The following is an 8,309-nucleotide window of genomic DNA, read 5'->3' on the forward strand; positions in this document are numbered from 1 at the left end:
GGTTTAAGGCTAGGTTTAAGGCTAGGTTTAAGGCTATGTTTAAGGCTAGGTTTAAGGCTAGGTTTAAGGCTAGGTTTAAGGCTAGGTTTAAGGCTAGGTTTAAGGCTAGGTTTAAGGCTAGGTTTAAGGCTAGGTTTAAGGCTATGTTTAAGGCTAGGTTTAAGGCTAGGTTTAAGGCTAGGTTTAAGGCTATGTTTAAGGCTAGGTTTAAGGCTAGGTTTAAGGCTAGGTTTAAGGCTAGGTTTAAGGCTAGGTTTAAGGCTAGGTTTAAGGCTAGGTTTAAGGCTATGTTTAAGGCTAGGTTTAAGGCTAGGTTTAAGGCTAGGTTTAAGGCTAGGTTTAAGGCTATGTTTAAGGCTAGGTTTAAGGCTAGGTTTAAGGCTAGGTTTAAGGCTATGTTTAAGGCTAGGTTTAAGGCTAGGTTTAAGGCTAGGTTTAAGGCTAGGTTTAAGGCTAGGTTTAAGGCTAGGTTTAAGGCTATGTTTAAGGCTATGTTTAAGGCTATGTTTAAGGCTAGGTTTAAGGCTAGGTTTAAGGCTAGGTTTAAGGCTAGGTTTAAGGCTATGTTTAAGGCTAGGTTTAAGGCTAGGTTTAAGGCTAGGTTTAAGGCGAGGTTTAAGGCTAGGTTTAAGGCTAGGTTTAAGGCTAGGTTTAAGGCTATGTTTAAGGCTAGGTTTAAGGCTATGTTTAAGGCTATGTTTAAGGCTATGTTTAAGGCTAGGTTTAAGGCTAGGTTTAAGGCTATGTTTAAGGCTATGTTTAAGGCTATGTTTAAGGCTAGGTTTAAGGCTAGGTTTAAGGCTAGGTTTAAGGCTAGGTTTAAGGCTAGGTTTAAGGCTAGGTTTAAGGCTAGGTTTAAGGCTATGTTTAAGGCTATGTTTAAGGCTATGTTTAAGGCTATGTTTAAGGCTATGTTTAAGGCTAGGTTTAAGGCTAGGTTTAAGGCTATGTTTAAGGCTATGTTTAAGGCTATGTTTAAGGCTAGGTTTAAGGCTAGGTTTAAGGCTATGTTTAAGGCTATGTTTAAGGCTAGGTTTAAGGCTATGTTTAAGGCTAGGTTTAAGGCTATGTTTAAGGCTAGGTTTAAGGCTAGGTTTAAGGCTAGGTTTAAGGCTATGTTTAAGGCTAGGTTTAAGGCTAGGTTTAAGGCTAAGTTTAAGGCTAGGTTTAAGGCTATGTTTAAGGCTAGGTTTAAGGCTATGTTTAAGGCTAGGTTTAAGGCTATGTTTAAGGCTAGGTTTAAGGCTATGTTTAAGGCTAGGTTTAAGGCTAGGTTTAAGGCTAGGTTTAAGGCTAGGTTTAAGGCTAGGTTTTAGGCTAGGTTTAAGGCTAGGTTTAAGGCTAGGTTTAAGGCTAGGTTTAAGGCTATGTTTAAGGCTAGGTTTAAGGCTAGGTTTAAGGCTAAGTTTAAGGCTAGGTTTAAGGCTATGTTTAAGGCTAGGTTTAAGGCTAGGTTTAAGGCTATGTTTAAGGCTATGTTTAAGGCTATGTTTAAGGCTATGTTTAAGGCTATGTTTAAGGCTATGTTTAAGGCTAGGTTTAAGGCTATGTTTAAGGCTAGGTTTAAGGCTAGGTTTAAGGCTAGGTTTAAGGCTATGTTTAAGGCTAGGTTTAAGGCTAGGTTTAAGGCTAGGTTTAAGGCTATGTTTAACGCTAGGTTTAAGGCTAGGTTTAAGGCGAAGTTTAAGGCTAGGTTTAAGGCTATGTTTAAGGCTAGGTTTAAGGCTAGGTTTAAGGCTATGTTTAAGGCTATGTTTAAGGCTATGTTTAAGGCTATGTTTAAGGCTATGTTTAAGGCTATGTTTAAGGCTATGTTTAAGGCTATGTTTAAGGCTATGTTTAAGGCTATGTTTAAGGCTATGTTTAAGGCTAGGTTTAAGGCTATGTTTAAGGCTAGGTTTAAGGCTAGGTTTAAGGCTATGTTTAAGGCTATGTTTAAGGCTAGGTTTAAGGCTATGTTTAAGGCTAGGTTTAAGGCTAGGTTTAAGGCTATGTTTAAGGCTATGTTTAAGGCTAGGTTTAAGGCTATGTTTAAGGCTAGGTTTAAGCGGTGTTAACGGCTCCTTCTGCCGCCGGGAAAACCCCGGAAAAATTGATGAGGTTTACTTCCTCACAGTTACAGTTGATTGGAATAGCGCCACCTCTGGTGAAGTTGAGCGCTACAGGATGGATTAAATTTCCCCGTACAACTGCCTGACTGTCCTCATTTGTGGTTGTTCTTGCCACCACCATGGCTAGCTTTTCCCATCACTGGGAACAGGTACATCACACTGAGGACTTACTCCTACAGGTCGAACAAGATCTGCCAGCAACCCTCTTTTGGTGAAACTGCCAAAATCAAGACTCTATGCTCACCTTCACTCTTTAATTCCTCTTTTCTCCCGCCTCTGGAACAAACTCCCCCACTCCCTTCAATCGCACTCCTCCCTCCAGGTCTCTAAAACAGCTGTTCACCACCATCTCTCGTCTTCCCCCATCCAAAACCTTGATCTTTTCTACCCCTGTTAATTCACGCCAGATCCACTTTTTTGAAATACCGACTTCCTTCCTGGAAGTCCTTGCAGGGTCCATGTATTTTTTTTTAACCTCTCCCACCCCCCCCCCCGCCCCCCTTCCACGCCTCCTCCCCCAAGCCCTCTCCCTCCCACAGATCTCCCGATGTCCCTGCTATCAAAAGTTGTACTTGTGTGCTTCCCCCTCTCTCCCCATCTTGTTTCCCGCTCCCTTTATTATATGTCTGATGTGTCCGCTTGTTTTTTTGTGATTAATGTTAGCTCTTACACGAGCCTCGATCTTCTATACAAAAAAAACAAGAAAAAAGAAAGAAAAAAGTTTTAAAAAAGAAAGAAAAAACAAAAGGTACTTTTGCTGGTATATTATAACTTCAATATATATTTAATTATTTCAGTTACTATTGCTCTTACTTCGTATTCTAAAATGTAAAAGAGTGACATATCAACTCGCAACCCCCATGTTCACACTTCGGTCTTCCAGGCAATTATGACACTCATCCGAGGTCACGGCATCACGTGGAGGTCAAGACTAACGATTGGCCAAAACAGGCAAGGGTGACACAGCAAGACCTGCCTCCTCCAGTGTTTTTTTGTTTTTTTTAACACGACGTTCAAATGAGAGTATGGATGAATGTGAATGGTTAATCACGATGCGAGAGGCAGACGAACCTGTTCTCCTCCTCCAGTGACGAACACAGAATTTAGATTTTTTCCCCACAGATGATGAATGCTCCTCTCAGCTGCATTCGGAGTAGGCCTACCTTGCGGGCAGAAGTCGTGTTTATGCGAATAAAAAAAATAAAAAAACACCTTTAGAGGCCATTTTTCCCCGCAAGCGGGGGTTGGCCTTTTTCGGGAACTGTGGTTGTTGTTGTTTTTCGGTCCCCTTTTTGAAGCAATGTTATGCGAATGAAAGTAAATATTTTGTTGCTCAGTTTGTGATCTTTCGATTACATTTCTGAGGCAGCACCAAAACTATATATTGGAAGTGGTTGAAAAAAATTAAAATAAGGCATCTCTTGTCCAATTCATTGTTTTCATGCCCCCACCCCACACAGCCCTATCCCAGATGGAGACGGGAGAATGTGGATGCAATAGGTTTGCCTATCGAGGTTTAGCAGGAGTTGCCTAACACTTCCCATGCGTTTCTATAGCCACCCTGAAAATTATGCTGTCATAGTCCTTTCTATACACGAGCGTGACTCACCACACGTTGTTTCAGAGTGATAGGCATCTTTGACCATTTCGGTGTCTTTTGGGTCTTCATGGTGTTTTGGTTCTTTTGGGCCATTTGTATCTTCAGGGTCTTTTGGATCCTCTGGGCATTTAAGGGTATTTTGGGTCTTTGGGATGTTTTGGGTCTTCTGGGACTTTGGAGTCTTTGGTGTCTCCAGGGGCTTTGTGCTAAGGGTCTTTTGGTTCCTCTGGGTCTTTAAGGGTCTTCAGCGTGTTTTGGGTCTTTTGGATCCTATGGCTCTTTTTGGGTCTTCAGGGGGCTTTTGGGTCTTTTGGTTCCTCTGGCTCTTTTTGGGTCTTTGGGGTGTTTTGGGTCTTCGGGGTATTTTGGATCCTCTGTGCCTTTAAGGGTATTTTCGGTCTTTATGGTGTTTTGGGTCTTCGGGGTCTTCAGGGTCTTTTTGTTCCTCTGAGTCTTTAATAATCTTTTGGGTATTTGTAGTGTTTTTGGTCTTCAGGGTGTTTTGGGTCTTCTGGGCCATTTGGATCTTCAGGGTCTTTTGGATCCTCTGGGCCTTTAAGGATATTTTGGGTCTTTGGGGTGTTTTGGGTCTTCGGGGTCTTTTGGGTCTTTGTGGTTTTCAGGGTATTTTGGATCCTCTGGGCATTTAAGGGTATTTTGGGTTTTCGGTGTCTTTTGGGTCTTCATGGTGTTTTAGTTCTTTTGGGCCATTTGTATCTTCAGGGTCTTTTGGATCCTCTGGGCATTTAAGGGTATTTTGGGTTTTCGGGGTGTTTTGGGTCTTCAGGGTCTTTTAGGTCTTCAGGGTATTTTGGGTCTTTAAGGGTATTTTGGGTGTTAAGGGTCTTGTGGGACTTAAAAGGTCTGAGGGGTCTCATCCGTCTAAACGTAATTAAGAGTTCACGGACTATGTTTTGTGTGTTAATTTTATTTGAAGAAGAAGAAGCCGTTTTGGTCGCATATAAAATAAACATACCTAACCATATACGTTTGCTCTATTATAACAAGATGTAGAATTACTTTGCAAATGAAATCAAAGGAAGTTTGAGATGGTCATGCATATGTTTCATTTTGGTTTGCATTTATTAAATCACAACTTGACAATACAGTGCACAGTAGCTGTGAATATAAGAACAATTACAGCATTATACAGGGGTTCATATTGCAATTTGTATTATACAGGGTTTTAATATGAAATAACAAACAGTAATAGAAATGTTTTGCATTGTATATGGTTTGATTTAGTGTGCAACACATTGTTATAACAACCAGCAATGGGAACAAATGTTTAATTTCATCAAAAACCAGAAGCCCAGAAAGTTTGAAACCAAGTAAATTTTGTTTCGAAATGATTGTGTGTGTGTGTGTGTGTGTGTGTGTGTGTGTGTGTGTGTGTGTGTGTGTGTGTGTGTGTTCATGTGTGTGTGTGTGTGTGTGTGTGTGTGTGTGTGTATGTGTGTGTACATATATGTATGTGTATGTATGTGCGTGAGTTTGTGTATGTATGTGTGTGTATGTGTGTGTATGTGTGTGTGTGTGTGTGTGTGTATGTGTGTGTGTATGTGTGTGTATGTGTGTGTGTGTGTGTGTGTGTGTGTGTGTGTGTGTGTGTGTGTGTGTGTGTGTGTGTGTGTGTACATATATGTATGTGTATGTATGTGCGTGAGTGTGTGTATATATGTGTGTGTGTACATATGTGTGTGTGTGTGTGTGTGTGTGTGTGTGTGTGTGTGTGTGTGTGTGTGTGTACGTGCGTGCTCTGTAGCTCCTCCATGAGCCTTATACCTCGTGAAAAATTAATATAAAAGTGCATTTTTTGCAAATAACAAAAACGATACCTCTTTTACCATAAATAAGACAATATTAAAGCACAAGATGAAAATAAAATGTGGTTAATCTCCCATTCATTCTTTGAAGAAGTAATACCATGAGTAAAAGTCTTGAATCAAAAAAGTTTACATTGCTCGTCATTCCACCTCCTCTCACTCCGGCAAGACTCAGTAAACCATGTGTACTGTGCCAGGTGTACAGGTGAAAAATCGCAAGTCGTCTCCCCATCCTCGCAGGGAAGAGTGGGGGTGGGGAGGGAGGGTAAATTTGTTTATGTTCCCGTGACCTGACCCCGGGTACCCCAAATACGTATGCAAAACTTGGTGGAGATCGGCCAAGCCGTTTTCGATTCTGTAAGGTTCAGACATGCCCACATATAGAGAATTGCGAAATTTAGTATGACGCCCGATTGGTGCGCACAGGTCTTTATAAAAACACTGAATCAAAGTTTCAAGGTGTGACATCTTGTATAAGCCAGTCAAAATTACCTCCTTTCTTCTCTTAAATGTGTTGATCCGAAGCTGTAAACTTCAGGGTATCAAACACCCCACCTCACCCCATATCTTTGTTGAGGCCAAATTACTGCATGTTGTTCCTTTTCTGTAACCCTTTGTACATGGCCAGGTCATGATGTCTGCTGCTTGCACTTTTTGTCTCCCTTTACCCACAGTTGTGGATTTTATCCCCCGTGTTTGTGCATTGCTACTTCCTCCTCCAGGCTTACAAGACGGAGTCACTACCAGGGTGGCAGGAATTTGTAATTTGTTCATGGTGCTGGTGATAACTCACCGACTCCACATGACATCTCTAGGATATTCTACCAACCCTAACCAGGTATGTTCCAGCCAAAATATCCCCAAGTTTGTTGGTCTGGTGCTACCACCAAAGTGTTTTTGGAGAGTTTAACAAGCTTATGTGTGTATTATGCATACACAAGCCTGGTGTTGGCTTAGCGGTTAGGGTGCCGGCTTGGGATCCTAGGATCCTGGGTTCGAATCCCGGTCGATCGCTGAATTAACGCCAGGGGGGTTGACTCAGCCTACACCTGTTTCTCAGTGGCTTTGCACACGCTGCCGTGTTACTTCGGAGCCGCACGCTTATATAGGAAGTGTTCGTCAGAAGTCGATCTACTCTCTCCTGGTACGTAGAATAAACAGTATTTGTAGAATTTCAACAAAAGCCACATCACTGTTCATATCGGTAAATATTATTCCATCGTGTTTGGAAAAACTGGAAAATTGGGAAATTGGAAAACTTGGAAAAATTGGAAAAACAATATAGCCTATTTTACTCCCAGGGGTCCCAGGATTACCCACCCAAAATATCGTTGCGATCGGTTCAGCTGTTTTTGCGGTACCTTCGAACGGAGGGACGGACATTTGGTGAATTATAGTAAGATGGAGATGAAGTCCATAAAACAAATACTTTCTGGTAACTTTCCTTCAACAGGAAAAGGAAACAATATACAAAATATTAGACAGATACACAGTCACGACTTTCATCGGTGTTTCAGAAGTTACAATGCAAGCTTGAAACCCATCCAGCTTGCTTGATCCACAGGAGAATACATTGTACCTGGCCAAGTCCAACAAACATTCGGAAACGCACGCACGTGTAAATACATCCGTGAATTCTGGAAAGTCGCTTCTATGTTTTTCCATTTCTCTTCAAATTCTTATCTGTGCAACACATAAAATGAAAACACGAACCATGAACAGGAACTCATATATTATAATCAGAATTCAATGTACTAATACTGAAATACTGACAACCCCTAAGGGGTAGTGCAGGTGAGTTCATTGAGTTGGCAACCATTGTGTAGCTTTGAAGGGCCAAATAACTTCCTCTTGCACTGAAGTTCCTTGTGAGGAAACCCATTTCAGGAAGCGAGTACAAATATTTACGAGGAAGGGAGTTGTTACATTTGCACGACAATGTCCAAAACCACACAATCAACAAAAACAAAACTTGGTGACATAGTTTTATGTCCTGGATCTCATCAGGACATATGGCATTGTGTGATGGCATTGTGGGTGGTGGCATTGCAAATGGCATTGTGGGTGGTGGCATTGCAAATGGCATTGTGGGTGGTGGCATTGCAAATGGCATTGTGGGTGGTGGCATTGCAAATGGCATTGTGGGTGGTGGCATTGCAAATGGCATTGTGGGTGGTGGCATTGCAAATGGCATTGTGGGTGATGGTATTGCAAATGGCATTGTGGGTGGTGGCATTGCAAATGGCATTGTGGGTGGTGGCATTGCAAATGGCATTGTGGGTAGTGGCATTGCAAATGGCATTATGCGATGGCATTATGGGTGATGGCATTGCAAATGGCATTGTGGGTGATAGCTGTAATGAAATTGTGTCTATGTTGAACCCAGGTGTTATGCCGACTCTGTCCATTGAGAGGCTCCTATAAGAATTCGGACTGGACAGCGCTCCGATTATTCCTGTGACATTTATTCTGTGTGATGTAGTGCATACTCAGATGGTGTGTGTTACTCATGGTTCTAAGCTTGCTTGTACTAATTGCAAATCCATTACTTACTTCTATGATTACTGAATACTGTTATGTGGCTTGTTGGTTTCTTACAGGTATTGCTAGAGATCGATTCAGAATTAAACTCACTCTTGGGACAATGTTGTAAATCTGATTCTTACAACAATAGCATTGCAAATGGCATTGTTGGTGGTGGCATTGCAAATGGCATTGTGGGTGGTGGCATTGCAAATGGCATTGTGGGTGATCGCATTGCAAATGGCATTG

At 41.8% G+C, this 8,309-nt stretch overlaps 1 protein-coding gene across 1 annotated transcript in view; it reads right to left on the reverse strand.

Annotated features, from left to right (window-relative positions):
* Positions 1–4,771: 4,771 nt before the first annotated feature.
* LOC137412111 (advanced glycosylation end product-specific receptor) overlaps positions 4,772–8,309 on the reverse strand; it is a 36,655-nt gene continuing 33,117 nt past the window's right edge. Inside the window, exon 10 of the mRNA XM_068097360.2 lies at positions 4,772–7,220. The gene's annotated coding sequence lies outside the window, so the exon portion shown is untranslated. The remainder of the gene's footprint in view (positions 7,221–8,309) is intronic.

This window comes from Myxine glutinosa, chromosome 7 (assembly GCF_964187855.1).
Source record: "Myxine glutinosa chromosome 7, kmMyxGlut1.1, whole genome shotgun sequence".
Classification (NCBI taxonomy): Eukaryota; Metazoa; Chordata; class Myxini; order Myxiniformes; family Myxinidae; genus Myxine; species Myxine glutinosa.